Source organism: Spea bombifrons, chromosome 4 (assembly GCF_027358695.1).
Source record: "Spea bombifrons isolate aSpeBom1 chromosome 4, aSpeBom1.2.pri, whole genome shotgun sequence".
Classification (NCBI taxonomy): Eukaryota; Metazoa; Chordata; class Amphibia; order Anura; family Pelobatidae; genus Spea; species Spea bombifrons.
Genome location: NC_071090.1, coordinates 82,542,275 through 82,557,268, shown reverse-complemented (window position 1 = coordinate 82,557,268; position 14,994 = coordinate 82,542,275). Strand labels below are relative to the sequence as shown.

Genomic DNA, 14,994 nt, shown 5'->3' with positions numbered 1-14,994 from the left:
CGGGCTCAAAATGCATTGTTTTCAAAGGGTTTAGGGACCGCCCATTGTCCTTAAGGGGTTAATGAATAAATGTTATAGGAAGGCATATCTTTGTGGTTAAATGCTTGTTACATTTTTTTAATTAATTTATTGTTGGGCTATTGCCATAAGGTAAAGTTTATTATTATGGTCGGGGCGTTGCTAGATCTCCAAAATATCCGGGGCTAGAGCACACAGCAAATGTGATAGCAATGGATTCCGCTTTGGAAGTGGTCGCTCGGCACACTGCACATACTGTATGTATATAAACACAAATATTCGCAAAACATTTATAAATTAATACATTTCTTTATTTTCAGCAGCCTCTGCAGAATATGCAGCCCAGTCTACCTGCTTTAGACATCCCATTTTAAGTCTCTAACATGTACAAAAGGATTTCCCGCAGCACCCAGATTGTACCCACAGTGGTCTCAGGTCTCCCTTTCTTATCATTCCTTTCTATTTTTTTTTTGCTCTTTGTCTCTCCTGCTCCTTCCCTTTAGCTTTTATTTTTCTCTCTTTCTCTCCCATTTCTCTTTCTCTCTTCTTTCTCTTTTCTTTCTATCTCTTCCCTTTCTTTTTTTTATCTCTCATTGTTTTCTTTATCTTCCCACCTTTCTCTTCATCTCAACCTCTTTCTTTTTTTCCTATCCGTTATTATTTGGCATCTCCCTATCTTTTCCTTGCCTCTTCCCAGTAACTTCCATACACAGTGGCACACATTTTTACACACTTTATCATTTGCACAGGTTTGTACACTCATCCCAATACACATGCACATATATTCACTAAAACGCAGCTACACATCTATAGTCTTACACTTACACATATATGCGCGCGCGCACACACATACATGCTCACACACAAACATTTACACACCCATGCTCACACATCCATGCTCACATACACATCCGTGCTCACACACTTTCTCATACAGTACCTGCTCCCACACATACATACATACAGTCGTGTAAAAAAAAGTGCACGCTCTTTTAATTCTGTGATTTTACATATCAGGACATAATAATAGTCATCTGTTCCTTAGCAGGTCTAAAAATTAGGTAACTACAACCTCAGATGTACAGCAACACATGATATACTACACCGTGTCATGATTTATTGTAGAACCACCTTTAGCAGCAATAACTTAAATTAATTGTTTTCTGTATGACTTTATCAGTCTCACATCATTTTAGCCCACTCTTCTTTACAATATTGCTCCAGTTCATTGAGGTTTGCAGGCATTTGTTTATGTGCAGCTCTATTAAGGTCCCACTACAGCATTTCAATCGGGTTGAGGTATGAACTTTGACAGGGCCATTGCAACACCTTGATTCTTTTTTTCTTTCAGCCATTCTGTTGTACGCCACTGGTGCTGAGTGCTGGCATACGGTGTCATAAACTGGTGCTCTGCATTAGTGGTTAGAGGGAGATCTATCATCTCCCCAGCCGGTCTATAGCCCTGAATGGAGACTCTGGGACTAAAGTATGCTTTAGCCCCAGAGTGTCCATTCAGGGCGATGAATTGATATTCTGGGCTTCAGCCCGAGTAGCCCCCCTTGACATAAATTTGACATTAACCCCTTCATGGTTAAGGTCATGGAGACATAACTGGGGTGCCTAAAATTATTTTAATTTTTATTTCTAATTATTTTTTTTTTAGAGAAAACTTTGTTGAAGTCTTCACCCTTTAATTTGTACTGATCACAGTGCGATCAAGAAGCAGGACCCTGCGTTGTTGATCGCAATGTTTGTAATTATCCAGCTGGAGGGGTGGTCAGATATCCTAGCAGAGTCTGGGTGGGTCCCCTTGGGTCTCACTTCCTCTGTTTAGTCCTTCCAGCAGGTGTCAGCAGTGACATCTAACTGAAAGGAATGCCTTATATTGTGTTAGGATGTCTTATTTATTCACGTAAATTAATGTGCCTGTGTGTTTTTTTATTTGTATTTGTTTTTTTTAAAGCTTTTTCTGGTGGGATATCGCTGACATGATATTTACTGATTTCTAAATGTTACCAGAGATCAGATGTTTTATTGTATGCTGCCCAGCTTTTTTTGTATTATCCTGCTCCATTAACCAATCTCACCTTAAAAGAATAAATGGGATTTAAATGTAATTTTTAGATGCAGCTAGCTTCAATATCTGGAACTGGCTTCTGTAGTAAAGACCAGAGACAAGATAGGAGATGTAAATTATCACCAGCAGACAAATAAACTGGTTTGCTTATAACTAAGATTTGCTTAATAATTTTCTTAAGAGTAAAAGTTTAATACCACTTTAAATCTCTAATGCACATTATAGTATAGACAATTTAGGTTTAATTTGATGTTCAAATGATTTAAACTAGTAAAGGCATGTATAGCTTTAAAATGTAATTCTATATTCTATACTCTATAGGAAATTTACTTGAAAATATCAATGTAATTTTGGAATGTAAGTTCAATTAATTCATCTGTGATCCTAGTGACCTTTTATGTCACGGATGACAGGAGCATGTTCAATGGGAATGGCAGGAGCTGAATTAGCAAAGTATGCTGTAGGTTGGAATAGTAATAAGTTTTGAATTTAGGTTTTAAAAATATGCATATATTGCAAACTGGTTTGTCTCTTCTGTTTCTTTGTTCCGTTTTTACTTAACCCCTTAAGGACAGAGCTGTTTTTTATTTTTTGTACCCTTCGTGACAATGGCTGTTTTCACATGGTTTAGCTGTAATTTTCTTCTCCCTCATTTAGTGTACCCATACAAACTATATATTGTTTTTTCATCTTTGAGATGCCATTATTTTGATCATATAATCTGCTTTCCTATAAAAATATGTAAAATATGGTGGAAAATAAGCACATAAAAACCCTTTGTTTTTGTTTTTTTGCAGGTTATAAGGCAATAAGTAGAGTATGCTATTTCAAAACCATTTTTTCAAAACTGGTCATTTTGCACCATGTCCTAGTTGAGACATGTTTGAACCTGATCAGCTCAAGTAACCTCAATCAAACCATGTATTTTTAAAAACTAGATACCCCAGTATTTCAGATTCTGGTATTATAATGCTTTCCATGCACTAATTTTAACACCAGCCTTTGTGGGTGTAGTATATTTTTGTGTTTGTTTTTTTTTCACACACAGGTTTAGGTATGAATATATTATTCATATTATATGTCACTGTCAAACAACACCCCAATATGTATTCAGCAATATCTCCTGAGTACAGTGATAGCACCAATGCATAGGTTTGTTTGGTTGTTTGGGGGCTAAAAGGTCACATTTAGGATGTGCACTTTTTTTTAATTTTGACAACTGGTGAGTTTGTGCATATGCCCTATTTGGGACATCTTTGAAACTGGCCCATTCAATTACCCCATCAAACCATATATTTTTTTAAACCTAGGAGCGATCGGATGAGGCCCCTACATATCATTGATTGGTCTCTAAGTTTGCTTAACCCAAGTGTGGTCAAGGAGTTAAGGTGGAAAATGGCACATGTGTGTGTATGTTTCAACAAGAGACTATACAGTGGGAAAATTACAAATAATCTCACTTGTTTGGTTTCTATTAACTTTTTCTATTAACTTTTCAGTTATCAAAATAAAAAATAACTAGAACAAGTTGCAAAATTGTCATGTTATCTGCGGTTTTTACCAAATGTTTACCATATGCTTGTTAAATTATGATTCCCAATTTCCATATTTGATAGACGCACACAAATTTTACATTGTTTTGTCCAGGACAAGTAGGGCTTTCCTTTAAAATTATAAAAATGCATAACACACAATACTTAGTGATATTATGCAGGGCTTTTTGGGACAGCACACCCCCACCTCCATCACTCTACCAGCTCTTTCCAGAGGCAAACTGGACTTCCCGAAGCTGCAGGAGCAGAGTCAGTTGGATCTCTATCTAACCGGCCCAAAATTAAGTCAGTGGTAAGTAGACTTATTATGCACACACGGTGTAGTGTGTTTTGATTTTCGAAATACTGCTCCCGAATTGTACACTTACGCTACCAGCAAAATCTCTAATTTGTGATCAACTCAAAACAATTATTAATATATTAATTGATAAATATTGGTGACAAAATTAGGCATTTGACTGTGCAGGTCCAGGTCGGAAGGGCCCTTTCTAAACAATGTTGAATCGGTACAAGGAGACAAGTACAAGGGTCGCAGGGGTCGCACTGGACCCCCTAGAAGCGACTGCTGAAACCCCTGAAGTTAGTGTGTGTTTTAGTTTGTTGTTGAAATACTGTTTCTGAATTGGATTTAAGACAGCTGTACATTTACACTACCAGAAAAAAACTAAACAAAAAAAGAGATGGTCAACCCTTGCAGCAGAAGTAGGTCTCACTCTGCCTTGCGCACAAGTGGAAACGAAAAAGGGGAATCTATTCAGGTACAATTCTGTACAGTCTGGATGACTCTTTCCGGCAGAACTTGACTTGTGCATTGCCTTATCCACCCTCTGCAGCTCAGTCTCCTTCCTTACTCTGGAAAATCAGTTCTTTTTTTCTAATATTGGGGGGTTTAGTCATATAGTTGGATGTGTCTGCCAGGGCCTGCCCTGTACCTTGCACCCCTTTCACCTCAATACCCTTTTTTTAATCTAGGGGACAATTTCTTTTTTTCTGTCTCTGCTGCTGAGGCTCAATATCCTTCCTTACTCTAAGGGATCAATTATTTGAATTTCCCTCAAAACTAGAAAAATATTTAATGTCCTGTACTGTGGGGGATATCTGCCAGTGTCTACCCACTCCCAGTGCCCTACTGCTGTTGCTGCCATACTACCTTACTCTGAGGGATCAATTAAACAAAATTCTCACATTTTAGGATAAATTCAGTACATAGCATGCTGCTGGATGTATCTATCCATTGATGCAGTGCTGCTGTTGGTGGTGGTGTTTAAGTGCAAAATTGAGTCTGTATCTCTTTCTAAACCTTGAGATGATGCTCCTGTAGGTAAAAGGCGAGTCCAGAAAGTGTTACAGACCTCACCTTTGGGAATGCCCCTCAAACTGTTGGAAAACAAAATTTGTTTGCTGAAAACGAATGCGGCAAGAACTAAACAAAAATTTTGTCCAAATCGGTTATGCATGCTGTGCAGAAGTCAAGTGCAATTCCTGTTTCTACAGACCTCTGTCTCACTGCTTAATGCTGATCACTGGCATTGTGAAACTGTGTGCACTGTGAGGTAGCACTGAAAGAGATGTCTGTACTAAGAGACCTTGTGCTCCCACCACAGGAATTAAGAAGACAGAAAAGGAGAGGGAGAAAGGTAAGAGATGGGGAGAAAGGGTCTCAAGATACTGTGGCTGGATAGCCCATGGACAGGACACATGGCAGGAAGCTCTCAGACAGGGAACAAGAAGGCATAGTCAAGAAAACCAAACAGGCCAAACAGGAACCAAAGAGCAGAGTTGGAACCAGCCAGGTCACAACGGGTTGGATGCAAAGAGGACACAGAAACCAAATGCATAGTGAGAGCAGAGCTGCATTCAACGCAATGCAAAGACATATAGTGGAAGGCACATCAGGTATTTAAGGACCATAGTACTTGGTCCCAGGTTCTACACTCAGAAGGGTGGCAACTAGAAGTAGCAAGGGATATAACACAGACAGAGTCCCTAACATGGGGAGAAATGAGAGAGATAATTAGAAAGGGAAGGCTGTGTGGGCAAGTCAAGGATACTTGTGTATTTAAACATTTTTTCCCACTTTTGGTTAGCATGATCTAACATTCCTTCCATAATGTTGTACAAGTGCTTGTGTTGTTATAAATGACTAGTCAGCAGGAAGCCAGCTATACTGGCTTCTGCCTACAGGAAAGAGCCCAGTTATCAGAGACCGCCTGATCTTCCGTGTAGCGGCAGAGAGATGACCCTGCTCTGCAACAAAGTCAGGAGGTACTGGTACATCCTAAGGGGCATGAACAGGTTAAATATAATAGTTTTCCTGGACACAGTGGCGTCACTAGGATTGGTGTCACCTGGTGTGGTCCCGCTGACGTTGGTGGGCGGTCCTGGTGATAGTGGGCGGTCCCGCTGACATCGGGGGAGTTCCTGCTGACGTTGGAGGCGTTCCGGGTGACGGCAGCGAGAAACACCCCCATTTCATGGAAAAAATGGGCGGGGAGCGGGGCGTGTCAAGACCCCGCGACCCAGAGGAAGAGTTCCCTGCCTGGTGTGGTGTCACCCCCTGTAAGGTGTCACCCAGGTGTGGTCTGCACCCCCCGCATCCGGGTTGTGACACCACTGACTGGACATCCAAAATTATTACTTTAATGAAACCTAGCAGCACACTTTTCCCTAAATTAGAACAATAGCACAAGAAGTATAAGTAGGATACAGCCAGAATTATTCAAACTATTAACTCAGGGCACAAAACGTATAAATAAAGCACAAACCATTAAGTAACTTTGATGTAATGCAGTATCATGCTACGGATAATTTTCAGACATTAGTAAATTAAATTGTTGGCAAGTGTGCGAAGAACAGTTACCACTGTTAAATGCTAATCAGTGAGCTATGAATGCCCATAATTACTTTAAAAAATCAAAGATCGTCTCACTTAAGGTTTTCTCTTGCTAACAAAAATTTAAACAAATTGTTTCTAAGGGTATATTAATTAACTTTTAGTTTTAGCATTACAGGGGATCCCCTGCACCTCTATCTAGTTTTGTGGGCTTGCTATTGCTTATACATTCCACCCACACAGAAGGTAAGTGTTCTTTTCCAATGTTAGCAATTCAAGTTAAACAGTCTTACTCTGTGATTTGGATCAGAGCCATATGTAAATATCCCTAGTTAATATGTATTAAAATATAGTCCTAAAAACGTCTGTAGTGATTCATCTTTTTCACTTAGATGTCATACTTCTAAATAACTCTGAGGCCATCTGTTGTTTTTAGAGCATCACAGTTTTGATCCTAATATCCACAGTTGAGTGGGTCACAGCAGTGCCAGGAAACTTGAATCTATTTACTTGTTTTATGTCCTGTGTACACAGCTTGATTTGGCATAATTCCTTTTAAACATGATTTACATATTTGAAATGTACAATGAAACCCCAGGACCTATTTATAACATTAGTGAATACTAAATTAAACTTGGTGAATACAAATTATAAATAGCCGCTGATGCTGTAAGATGAACAAACACTTTATGATAACCTACCTTATGATAACCTAAATCTGTAAAAAAAACAATCAAACTCGTGAATGCCAGTGCTCTAGGTGCAGGGACAGAAATCTGAGGAGCCACATTTGGTAGCATCAAAAGTGGCAGAGCTTCCGTCACCACAGAAAGGACCATCCTAATTGAGCCCTTGGTAGTCTCCTAGTGGCTTTCTATGGAAATACTTATATACAGTTGATGAGTGTATTCATCCCAGCAAACCTGTCAACAGACAAATGTAAAAAAAATGTTCTGTGGGTGATGTTCCATTAGGAGAGGTAACAAAAACAGATGCTGGGGTCTTGAATACAGGAAAAGTCTGTACTTTATGGTTTAATGAAGCCACTGGGTAGAGTAAGCCTCAGAAATCCCAAACAAGCCTCTGTTATGTGAATATGATGATTTTTATGGTCCATCTAATGTCTTTTCCATGTCTGTTGGCAGCCTATAATACGTTTTATCCTTCCGCTTCTTTCTCAATTGATCTTCTATCCCCAAATTTTAGCCTTTCAATCTCCCAATCTCCCAATTTGGACTAACAGTCTGAACAGGAACTTGCAAGTTTTGCAGGACTCAGTCTGACCTACACGTCACCTTACTGCTTAGGGAGCCATAAACTTGGCCCATGGCTATCTTTAACATGTTGCCTGCCCAAAGCGTTGAGAATGGCTGGATTTATCCATACTATTAAGTGTGCAAACAAAAAATATAAATGTATTTTTTATCACACAGCCTATTTTAAAGAGGTGTTGTCAAGTACCAGAGAGCGGGTTTGTGCTAGGTCCAGTATGATAGAAGGTGGTTTCTGCAAACAATTCGTTCTAGAGTAAAGAATTCCACTTGTTAACTCAATAGTCTTGAATCTAGGGCTTCTTTAAAAACACTCAGGTTACTTTGAAACCACTATGTAAAAAGCAGGTAAAAAGCAGTCTGTTGCATAATACAACTATCTTTATGATATATATATATTTTTTATTTCCTAAAAAAAATCTGTCTCATTCAAGCAGTTTTAAATAAATTACAGTTAAATTAAGACACTAATTACAAGTCACTACACCAAAAAGGTATTAAGGTGAAGAGGTGAATCCACTAAACAAATCTCAATTTTATTTCAACGCTTAAAAAAATATTAAACACACCTGTGTGTCAGTGCAAATGCAAGGAAATATATGCTTACCTCTAGTGACATGTAAAGAAAAGCAGCTGTGAGACACAGGTCAATGAAAGGGTGATATTGAAAACAGATGCCAGTTGTCCTCATGCTCTGAAGTTTCCTCAACATTAAAAGCAAGATCTGTTATCTAGTGTGGAGCCGGATCACAGGGTTGTGCTAGGCGTAATGTTCAGCCACACACATAGCCCCAAAATTACATAGCATCTTTATGTGTGAGGATATACTGTGTATCCACAATCTCATGCCAACTAAAGCACCAGAGACTAAGGTCCTTGATGTTTTGTACTGGCCAAGTAGTTTGTGCTGTATGTTATATATGCCATAAGTGTGAAAGATCAAAATATGTATAACTTTACATGGATGTCTTGTTATTTTATGGATGAAACTGAAGTTTCTATTTTTGTTACTGTTTTTGACGCTATTGGACTAAAAATACACATACAATATAATTTTAACTCAGTTTCAATATTAATGCCGTGATCACTTAAGAATTGATTTTACCATTAAATTACGTTTTCTCATAGCGGGAAGTTGTAGATCCCAAGAGCAAAATATTTCTAATGTTTGGTAATATTCTGATTCCTTCAACTCAAAGATTCTACTGTTGAACATCGTCACTTCTTATAGGTAGCAAGGTAACATATTTAACAAGATACATTTTATTTGGATGAGTTTTATGTGTGCTGGCAATCCATTGAACGGTAAAAATCTAAACAACCGCTGATAAATTTTGATATAATGGAATGCAGTCATCACAAATGTTATCCTATCCACACCCGTGTTTGCACTGGTATTCTAGCACCAGTTTTATGGCTAAAAACAGAAAGTAATTGCACTCTAGTATCCCAACTGCAGTCCATGGAAGCAGTGTAAGCCAATCATTGTTCAGCCAGCATAACCTGTGATTGGCTGCTTCTACTTCCTTTGATTTCAGTGGGACAGCTACAGCACATACACAGGAAGTAAACTTATGTATGCTTCTTGTAGCTGAAGAGATGAAACATGATGTAGTGTTCTCTTACTAGAGAATTAATGCACTAATTTCCATGCTGAAAAATGCATCGGTGTACATGCAAAGAGGACACCAATCTATATTAAACAGTCATAAAAAGAATTTTTTGAATTAGGCTGTCCCTTAGTCTTAAATAACCAAAGTCAATATTCTTTTAAAAGTCTTAGTCATCTAGCGACTAACTGAACAATCAGCTACTAGCGTAAGGTTAGAATATTAAGACTAGTCTTGATTTATGTTTTTTTCTGACTTGTAAATGTGATATTTAATTGAGGCACAGCTGCTGATTGCCAACACCCATTGCTCTTAAGGACAAAATGTCTTAGAGAAAAGTAACTATATAAATAAAGTGTATTCCAGGGATATGATAATAACAAATGTTACAATGCCCTGTTTAGAAAGATCAGATGAGTTTGTGTCATTTTTTTCACTTTTCTCTAATACGTCGGCATTGTATGAATATTGCATGCCAATAGGAAACAGTGTTGCAGAATGTGAATCTTGGGGATATACTGAGGGTATAAACAGAGTTTCCGTGGCTAGACATCTTTATAATCCAACTAATCGCTGAATTGGTAAGTATAGGGAAGGAGGCATATTAAATCTTTATAGAATGAAATTTTCAAATACTTTAGAAGAACTAAGACACGACAAAGAAGTGACAGGATCTTTTCCTCCAGTTAATCAAAAGGATTATGTTTAATATTTAGCTGCAGATTAAAATTCTGTTCCATTAAACTACATATCGTTCTAGCGGTAAATAATTTTATGGGTGGAAAGAAATAGCTGTTGAAATAAAAAGCAAAAGAAATGGAGGATAATTATGTTTCCTTATGTTAGTGCTAGTGAAATGAAAAACAGATGTTCTAGTCCTTATGAAATAATAACTAATCTTTAATAATAAATCAAGGAAAAATATTGATTAAGAGTTTACTCATTTTAAAGCTAATATTTTGCCTGAAGTCAGTGTCTTGTGGGCTTGCCATTCACAAACTCCAATAATCATAATAGTTTGGCTTAGGTCTACATATTGGGCCTGGATTGTTCCTCCGTACCCGCAGAGATTTTCTGTATAAACTGGGCCTTGCTAACATTTATTTTTTCATTTCTGACCCTTATGTTGTACAATCAATTAATGTCAATCTACGTAAAAATAACTTATTTAATTGACAGGGAACTGTGGGTGTTTGTACTGTTAAACAAATGTAAGCCATAATAAACCTACTAGATTGCTGATTTCCCAGCTGGGGACTTTTGTGTCTACAATTATACATCAGTTTTTACATTCTACATGTCAGTACTATTTTAGTGACAGTGGTCATGATTAATACAAACATTATTATACAAGAATATTGTCAGGGCTGACCACGTATAGCTGTAAGTCTGAAACCTGGAGGTTTACAGTTGACTGGGTTTATGGCATGAGAATGGCTGGTTCCACCATACAGGTGACCTAGGTACTGCCTATGTAGATCTAAGCTGGAGTGAAGACATGTGTATCATGTAGGCTGCCATAAAAATAAAAGACAAACAACTGTGAGGTGGCTAGTGCACTAGAAAGCCTAGGGTTTGCCCTGGCTCTGTGAGAAAACCAAGCGATAAAACATTTAACGCCTGGTGTTTTCCTGGGGGAAGCCAAAGGGAAGCTTCATGTCTTAGCAGGTCCAGCAAAGAGAGGTTATATTAGAAGAAATTTCTGCACAGCTTTAGTCGAACAAGACATCATGTATTGTCATCAAACAACATACACTTCTACTTATTCTATAGAAAGTCATACCAATAATATACACATAAATCAATGGGACATATAGCAAACAAGGCAGATAGGAGAGTATTGCAGGTATCTGCTCTTTTTGCTATGTGTGCTGTTTACTCAGGTGTCTGGGTATTTAACACAGCTTTTATACTACTATATTTCACATATACATTTTGGCAATACATGTGCTTGCTTGTCTTTCAGTGTATAAGTATTATGGACTGCGTAGAAAGATTTTTTGTTCCTATTTTATTTAGCATTTTGTTCTAATACTTTCAATGTGTGCTATTGCTTTTGCCCATTATTATGATTATTATTCGTATTATTATTATTATTATTATTATTGCAGCAGCTAAAAAGAGAACCATAGACTGGAAGCTATTTTAATACATACATTCTGCTCTTTGTATACTTTAACCTACCAGTAGATTGCATTAATATTCATTTTGTGGCCAACATAGACTGATTTATTGTCTTAATGCATAAACCATCTTACCCCATTTTCTCTGACTGTAGGTTTCTGCAACAAAACTGTCTACATTTCTAAGCACTTCTCCCTTTGATAACAGCGCTGGAGGGAGCAATCTAATAATCCAGATCCTGCCTCAAGGTAAAAACATTTATCTGTATCCATCATGCCCAGATATGACACTGGAGCACGCACAGACTCCGGGTGAGGAGAAATCTAATTTTGCTGATGATGATGCTAACATTGATGCATGACATTTCCAGCATAGCAGCACTATTGATGCTGGTATTCTGTTATAGTCATGAACTGTATTTATAAAAGCACAACCATATAGATTATTTAACCCCTAGTGACCAGGCCTATTTACTGCTTCAAAGACTGGAGCTTTTTAGGCATTTTCTCACACTGGTTTGCATTAATTCTTATTTACGCTACCTACACACATTACATATCATTTTAAATAGGATGATAGAGCCATCTTTTAATGCTATGTTTTAGTATAAATGTGGGGAAACAAAACAATTTGTCACAATTTTGCATATAATAACGTGCACACAACTAGAGCAGCTGTGGGGTGCTGATTTGGAAGCCACCTCAAACACATAGGATTTTTTTAAATCTATTTTTGGCATTTTATTACATCCCATCTTTCAAGCTGAAACATGTTCCAATTTGGTATGCTGGCGATGTAATGGGAATAGTGACCACAGGAGCCAACAACTACGCTACAAAAGTAAATTGACAACCTTGGGTATTTAACTAGGATCAGTTTGTCTCATTTTACAACACATTAGGTTAATAATGCTATTACAAAAAAAATGATTATTTCTCCCCCACTACAAGGGTAGCTGTCCCTGAACAATCCACCCACACTGATTTCAATGGCTAGGAGCTTTGCTCCATGATGAACCTGGATCTTTCATTCTGGGCCATGATTCCTACACCTTTTCATTATTCATTGACAATTGAAGCATAAGTCAGCCTGAAATAGGTTTGAATGGAAACCATCTTTTCTAAAGGCTAATGTGTTATTACGCTAATGACTTGTTTCATAAGGTGATTGGTGTCTTTTGTATTGGAATTTGACACTTTCTAAATGTCTAAGGTTTGATTGCCTTTGTCTGAATTCTACTTTGAATTATTGGGTTTTTCATGCATGTAAAATCAGATAAATGACTTTTCTTCAAGTTAATAGGTTGTAACATACAAAAGTGTTTATTTTTTTAAGTGCTGTGTTTGAACAGGATGTCTGCTAAACAAATTGTTTATTTTCTTTGGCAATGCTGTAAAACATCATTTGTTATCTGTTGCTGTTACTGAGAGGTATGGTAATTGATCATTTTCTGCTGTAATTTTAATTGTCACCAGTCGGTTTAGAACCTTCTCATGATACTTTTAAATGTAGTTACTACATTTAATACCATACCATAAAAATATAATCGCATAAGCTTATGATATCCGAAATCTTCTTCAAAGATGTGAGATCCCACAACTTCATGTGCCTTTAGATTTTTTCTGTTAGCCCGATAAAAAAGTATTATTTCTCCACTAAAAATCCATCTTCTCTTGGACAAATATGGCTATATCCATTTCTCAGGGAAATGTTTCTGTGACCAAACACCACAAATTGAGGCGTTTCAGGTGCCAACCATTTTCTCTTAATGAAAAGGATGTTGTATGATATCAGGTAGCGAGATTTAGAAATTGTTGTTGTTTTTTACTCTAGAGCATTGAAAGAAAAGCAACTGCTCGGCAATACCTGCTGGATTATGGTAACACAACCATAAAAGTTACTGTGAGAAGTCATGGGATCATAATACTGTCTGTTACATATACCTTCATATGGTTTTTGGGTATATACGTTGCTCTGGTGCCCAGAATTACCTTTAACATGCCTCTTCTTGTACTTATCCTAACATAAATTAGATGATTTGCAGTAGAACATTACTAAATTCAATAGTGTCTACTCCAGCTACCCAAAAGCACATGAAAAATATGGGTGATTATTTGTTATTATCAGTAAATGGTTTCTCACCTGAGACCATACAGTGCAGAACAAAGTAAATCAAATTCAGTTCCTGGGAAGGGAAGGTATTAAACATGATTTGTTAAATTCCATTAAAATTATAACAGATCTTTTAATCCATATTCCAACCCACTTTAATCCTTTTGTACATGCTAAGTATAGAGGTTCACAAGAAATTTGATTTAAATCTCTAACAATAATTTTAAAAACATGATGTCCTTTTATTCTGTTAAGTAAACCTGTCAAGTGGTCTTTTGCAATAAATCTTCCAAATTTCAATTCTGAATAATAAAACGTTTATGCATAATCTGATTCATAGTCCATTTTACCTTCTGTAACAGTCAGGTGGAGAGCGTTTTATTTTAAATACTTTTTTTTAAGTTTATGTTATATTACACTACCATACTGTAAAGAGAGAACACTGTGGCAAATAATACTGCATTTTGCAAAACTGGCTCTTGTCTTGAATTTCCCAAGCAAGACCTGGTGCCATACTTTAGGACAACTGTTGTAACTGTAATGCAATAAAATTAGGAAATTTAACTGATTAAATATTTTCTTTTTCCGTTTTTAATTTCTCTTGAATGCTGTTAAATATAATAGGACTTGTTAACCGTTATTTAAGTCATGTGGAAGAAAATTAGCTTACAATGATTGGTTTGTTACAAAACATTCCAGTAATTAATTAACCCCTTAATGACAAAGCCCGTAAATGTACGGGCTCAAAATGCATTGTTTTCAATGGATTTAGGGGCCGCCCATTGTCCTTAAGGGGTTAATGGGAAAATCTTTGTTTTAATGTTTTCTACCCATTGGACTCAAAGACACACTAATGCATTAACAAAATATTTACAACAATGTTGTCAATGTTTTAATCCACCCGTATATACCGTATTTGCTCGATTATAAGACGAGGTTTTTTCCAGAGCAAATGCTCTGAAAAATACCCCTCGTCTTATAATCGGGGTCGTCTTCTCAGACCCCCCAAAAAATGTCTGCTGGGGCCATGCTGCTTACCGGTCGCGAGCAGCGTCTCTTCTGTTAGAAGCAGGAGGACAGGAAGCTTGCAGCGTCCTCACAGAGCTCTATCTCCCCCTCCCTCCTCTGGGGGCGGGGCCAGAGAAGTTGCTCTACAGCCGGTCCCCTGCAGAAGTCTTCGAGTGAGAGATCTGCAGTTCAGGTAAGGGGGTGGGGGAGGGTTTTTGGGTAAGTATGTGTGATTAATGTGTGTTTAATGTGTGAAGTATGTGTGATTAATGGAATGAATGAGTATTTAAATGTGTTTGTGTGTGATAGCATGGATGTGTAAGGGGGGTGGGGGTTGTAGCATGGCATAGGGAGGCTGTAATCCCACTACTATCATCCCCAGGTTCCA

At 37.5% G+C, this 14,994-nt stretch overlaps 1 long non-coding RNA gene across 1 annotated transcript in view; it reads left to right on the top strand.

Annotated features, from left to right (window-relative positions):
• The window catches only part of LOC128491939 (uncharacterized), a 92,956-nt gene extending 81,270 nt beyond the window's left edge, over nt 1-11,686 (top strand). Inside the window, exon 3 of the long non-coding RNA XR_008354050.1 lies at nt 11,641-11,686. This is a non-coding gene — a long non-coding RNA (uncharacterized LOC128491939). The remainder of the gene's footprint in view (nt 1-11,640) is intronic.
• Nucleotides 11,687-14,994: the final 3,308 nt, after the last annotated feature.